This window comes from Myotis brandtii, unplaced genomic scaffold (assembly GCF_000412655.1).
Source record: "Myotis brandtii unplaced genomic scaffold, ASM41265v1 scaffold237, whole genome shotgun sequence".
In the NCBI taxonomy this organism is placed as follows: domain Eukaryota; kingdom Metazoa; phylum Chordata; class Mammalia; order Chiroptera; family Vespertilionidae; genus Myotis; species Myotis brandtii.
This window is the reverse complement of record NW_005358943.1, coordinates 1097762-1103943: the sequence shown is the minus strand read 5'-3', so window position 1 is coordinate 1103943 and position 6182 is coordinate 1097762.

The following is a 6182-nucleotide window of genomic DNA, read 5'->3' as shown; positions in this document are numbered from 1 at the left end:
GTTCAGTCCTCAGTAGGTGGCATGCAGGAGGCAGCCGATCAAAGATTCTCTCTCATCATTGATGTTTCTATCTCTCTTTCTCTCTCCCTTCCTCTCTGAAATCGATACTATATATATACTTAAATCTACATGTAAGTGGATCTGCACAGTTCAAACATTGTTGGCCAAGGGTCAATTATATTACCACACAGAGCAGTAGTATATATATGAGAATCAGATGTCAGTGTATATAAGAATCACCAAAGTGCTTGTTAAATGCCAATTCCTTTGTCTAACCCTCAGAGGTTCTGGTTAAATGGGCCTGGGGAGAGGCCCAGGAATCAATATTTAAATAAGCTATACATAAGCTTCCGGGCAATTGTACTGCAGATGGTCATAGCAAGATGGTCTATCCGAGGAAGTGGTGTCGTGTGACCAAAAAGTGTGAGTCTCAAGGAGTTGAAGTGGTGCCATGTGAATACAGCCAGGACATCTAGAAACTTGAAACTGAAAGCATCCTTGGGACTTAGTGGCCTACAGGGGACACTGGTGACTAAGAAGAGCAGGTGCAGTGAGGTGGTGAGAGCGGACGGAGTGCAGTAGGTGTAAGAGGGATTGGGGTAGGGAGGAGTACACAGTGAATAAGAGAAGGAAGGGAACACCTTGTGGACAGAATTTGAAATCTAATAGCCAAAGGACCTGGTTAAAGCCCTGCCACTTAATGGCTATATTACACATCTTCACACATTTTCTTGTTGGGTTTTCTGTGTGTGTGTGTGTGTGTGTGTGTGTGTGTGTGTGTGTGTGTGTTTTGTTGTTAATTCTCACCTAAGGATACTTTTTCATTGATTTTTAGACAGAGTGGAAAGGAGGGGGAGAGATAGAAACATCGACTGGTTGCCTCCCACACTTGCCCCTACCGGGGCCAGGGGCCTGAATCGAGCCTGCAACCGGAATCGAACCCAGGACCTTTTGGTCCATAGGCCCATGCTCTAACCATTGTGTAAAACTGGCCAAGGCCATTTTCTTGTTTTTAATGTTAATCATGTCTGTTACACCCTAGCCTGTTTGGCTCAATGGACAGAGCTTCAGCCTGAGGATTGAAGAGTCCTAGGTTCAATTCTGATCAAGGGCACATGTCAGGATTGCAGGCTCAATCCCCAGTGGGGGGCGTGCAGGAGGCAGGCAATCAATGACTCTCTCATCATTGATGTTTCTATCTCTCTCTCCCTTTTCCTTCCCCTCTGAAATCAATAAAAATCTATTTTAAAAATAATAATGTCTATTACAGAGCCCTTTGTACAAGTTAAGTATATGATATTGCATGTGAAAGAATGTTGTAAATTGCTCTTCCAAACTTTTTTATTAACAAATTAAGTGGCAGATAATCCTAAACAGTTCTATACAGCAGGCATCTCACTTGTGTGTGTACACCGTGACAAAACATCCCCAATGTTAGTCATTGGAGTGCTCACCCCATAAAAGCAGGAGGCTTTAGAGGGGGAAAGAATCGTATGTAATGTCTTAAATAGATCAGAGCTCCTTATAGATGAAGATCCAGAGGTTTGAATGGGAATGGAGGCTAAATGATTGGTTCAGAGTCTTACAGCTAATTAATGGCAAAGCCAGATATAAAATTTAGTCAGACTCCTGATTGAATGCCATCTCCTGCATCTAGCCGCCTACCCCTACATTATAACATACTTCTTTTCTCTATTCTCTATCATTTGAATTTTGGTCTTTTACAGAAAAGAGAGATGCAGATGACTGGAGCTTTGCTGACTGGGGTAAGAGAAGAGGTGTTTAATTTGAACAACTCCGAGGGTTCAGATGTAAGCTCCTTGAAGACATTTGTGAACTATCTCCTCCCCTCTTATTTTTAAGACTTAAGAGAGGTGCCAACTTAGTCTAGACCCCCAGCATAGTAGAGGGATCAGCCAGCAGCAGAATAACTAGGGCTGCTACATATTCCTTTCAATGACCCCCATTCATAATTGAAGAGCTCTCCAAAAATCAATATTAAAAGACTAGTTTGAGACAAGCCTTGAGTGGTTCACAGAACAAGCTTGAAAACGAGCGGTATGGAAGATTTATTTCTATGACAAGGACAGAGATGCTATTTCCCCTTAAATATCTACATCTCCATTTCCTTTTCTAAGCCGCCCAAAGCAGGGCAAATCCTTTCATCCCTATTACCCAGAAGAATGTAAGGGTCCTATATACGATGGTTGAATGAATGAATGAAATAATTTATTCATAGCTCTCTGATCAGTTTATTCTTTTTTAAAAATATTTTTTAAAATTGATTTTAGAGAAGGAAGAGAGAGAGAGAGAGAGAGAAACACTGATATGAAAGAGAGACATTGATCTGTTGCCTCCCGTACAAGCCCTGGGGGGATCAAACCTGAAAGCTAGGTATGTGCCCTGACTGAATCGAACCTGAAACCTTCCAGTGCATGGGACATGCTCCAAACAACTGAGTCACACCCAACAGGGCTAGTCAGTTTATTCTTTAACAGAAAAAAAAAAAAAAGAAATCTCTAATAAATTGACTCCCACACATTATTGTTTTCCCTGTCTTAGACTCTCAAGCTTAATCCCTTCTGTCTAGACTTCCACTAAGCTAATTGGATCCTCTACTTTGCCCTTCCTGATACCTTTTCATGATATACTAGAGGTCTGGTGCACGAAATTCCTGCATGGGCAGTGGTGGGGAGAGGGTCCCCTCAGCCCAGCCTGCACCCTCTCCAATCCGGGATCCCTCTCACAATACTGGACCACTGGCTCCTAACCGCTCACCTGTCTGCCTGCCTGATCACCCCTAACCACCTCTGCCTTCTGGCCTGATCACCCCTAACTGCCCCCTCCCCACTGGCCTGATCACCCCTAACTGCCTCTGCCTGCCAGCCTAATTGCCCTCAATGGCCCCCACCCCCCGCCCGCTGGCCTGGTTGCCCCCAACTGCCTCCCCTGCTGGCCCAGTTGCCCCACGCAGCCTGCTGCTTGGTTGTTTGGTTGCCCCTCACTAACCCCCCTGCCGTCCTGGTTGCCCCACGCAGCCTGTTTGGTTGTCTGTGTGGTTGCGATGGTTGCTTAGGTTTTTATATAGATAGATAATACTCTACAGTTGACTAGCTAAAGGAAGTGTGTTTATAATATTCTTTATTTTGTGAACTGATAATATAACAAAGTATGTAAGGTAACACAAATATATTTGGCAAGACAACCTAATCAAAGTCACAACACTTCATTGATAGATTTTAATAAACATTAATGTTTATGAATTAAGATGTTTCTTGATAGAAAGGGGAGTGTTTTTTTCTCTTAAAAGTCTCCTTTTCCACTTTGTAGAGTTCATGCTCTTTTCATTCCCTTTAAAAGGGGGGACATTGATTTGCTGTTTCCTTAGATGTCACCCAGTTCTGTTTCCTTTTTCATATTTTAAGAAACTTTCTTTTGAGTTTTTCTTGTCACCATGTGTATTTATCTGTAATATTTGAACTGGAAGCTTTTTAGAACAAGGGTTGCCCTCTATAGATGAATAGAGTGATGTTTATTTTTAGTGTTTATTTTCAGTACTTTTTAAGCCTCTTCTTTTTTTTCAAAGAAGCTGCAACTGTCATAATACACGTCAAAAAGGCAGATCATGATACCAGAAACTGAAGAGTCCTGTAGGATGGAAATATGAACAAAATGCAATAAAAAGCAGAGGTTAGAGATGGTTTAGGTCTGAGTCAGTTATTGAAGAGGTATGGGGTGATAAAAATGGGATGTGTTATTTGGAAATAACTCTGTTGGGAGGTTAAGGCATGGGAAGAAAATGAAATTCAATAATCGTTCAAGTACTGACTTAAGGTTGAGGAGGATTCAGGGATGGGGAAGACATGATCCCTAGCCTCCTGCAGTGATGGAGACACACATAACTGGAGGGTAAAGCAGACCAGGATAAAGTAATACGTTTATAGAGAAAGGGCATTTAGAAAAAATTTAAGAAAAAAACAAGTTTACTCATTAAGGGTGAAAATTATCCAGAATGCCTGACATTCTCATACATGAAGCTACTTTTATTAGTTCCTGGAAGCCACAAGGACTATTATTTCCCCAACCCAGAAGCATGCCGCATTGAGTACTTGTATATAAAGTCCCTAAGTATTTCACTTACTGCTTTTCCTAAATTTTGGGACTTAATATAGAATTGTACTTAAGATTTTAGGTTACCATTTAAGCACTGCAAATGCAGTTTCTTAAGTTACATGTTTTTATTAAGTGAATATCACTTTTTGAAATATTCCTTGCACTAATGAGTCTTAAAAATTCAAAGATTCACAGCTAAAAGGAATTCCCATACAACACATGGTCAACTTAAAGACTTCTCAGCAACACGCAGTCAAAAAGTCAAGCATTATAGCTGGTCTGAGAAATAAAACATTTCTAAAGCCCTAACCAGTTTGGCTCAGTGGATAGAGCATTAGCCTGTGGACTGAAGGGTCCCAGGTTTGATTCTGGTCAAGGGTATATGCCCAAGTTGTGGACTTGATCCCCAGGTGGAGGTGTGCAGAAGCAGCCCATCAACGATTCCCTCTCATCATTGATTTTTCTATCTCCCTCTCCCTTTCTCTCTGAAATCAATGAAGATATATATATATATTTTTTTTTAAAAAAGATTTGCTTTAGATTTTTAAAATTTGTAATGATAGCACAATATAAAGTCAATAGCTCTTGATTTTCTTGCTATGCTCTATCTAGTGACCACTGATGGTAATGTGGAACATTTCCTGCTAGTTATTCATTGATTTTTTTTTTTTTAAGTCTTTTTCTTTTCCAGAAAGTGGGCAGGAGATAAGATGTCAAGAAGTAATAAGTAGTGAAATGAAAGAGGGGAATGCAAAGGAACCAAAAAGAGAAAACATTAAAGTGACCTTATTTTTTTTTTTCTCCCTGTGTATGCAGATAGACAGGAAAATTATAGCAGTAATTGCAGACTCCTTTTCACCAAAGACAGAATGACCTTGGGGAGTTAGAGTAGGAGAGAAAAAGTCCATAAAGCTGCATTCTCATCCAGGCTTCGCCTGACTTGCTGGATATGGCTTTGGCCAAGGTTATTTACCCTTTCTGTGCCTTAGTTTCCTTAAATATTGAAAAAGATTATTCGCCTCTTTGAACTACAGGGAAGCTGAATGAGATAATGCTTTGGGGGCACCCAAAACTGGTGAGAAAAAAAGGTGCTATAAGAATACCAAGTACAGTAGTACTATTATTATTGAACTGTGGATCCTGTTGGAATGAGTCATCTTGCTGCAAAGATGCATAAGCAATTCCAAGTGTGGCAGAGGACCAGACACAATAGGAAGAGGCAAGTATTCCTAAGTGAAGGGAGAAGATCTGATATGCAGTGAAATCTGTCCTTCTCTTGTTCAAAGAACATAAAAAAGGGGTGGGGGGGGGGGTAAAGAAGATTTTGAAAATAAGTATAGCAATGTGGTTGTACAAATAGCCTTTTGAAATACTAGAGCTTAAATACTGAATTCAGACTTTGCCACTTAAACTATGACCTTGTGCAAGTTGCTGTTTCTATAAACCTCATTTTTTTCCCCATTCGGAAAATGGGGATTATGATAGAATCTATAGGGTTGTTATGGGGATTTAAAATGTACACCCTTTCAAGGACTCCGTAAAATTAGCTATTACTGTAATTTTGGGGAGATAAGGAAAAGTAGAAATCCGGATTGACAACAGTGAATCTTTTTTTTTTTAATTGTAAGAGAAAAAGGCAAGGGTTTATTTTAAAAGGCATTATATGATCGAAGGGACCTAGGAAGAGGAAAAATTTGTTTTGCCAAGTCTCTGGATCCACTTATATTTCACCGATCTGGTAACTAGTCAAACCTTGGATATCTGGCGCACAAAACACAAACAGGAAAAGCCTTCCGTGTGCTTTAATAAAAACAGCTTTCTATTTTAAAGATATATCCATACATATTAGAAAAATCTCTTGGCTATCCAATGGCTCTTATAAAACAAAGCCCAGATGCCCTGCTTTTGTTGTTTTGAAAGAGAGCCGTCAGGAGCGCGGGGATTACGCTCCCCTCCCCTTGCGCGCTGGACTGGGAAGCCTTGGGGCAAAGCCCTGGGGGCAGAGCGCGGTTTTAGTTGTGTGGTTTTTTTTTTCTCCATCGATCCCGGAACCTGCGCTCGGGCGAGGG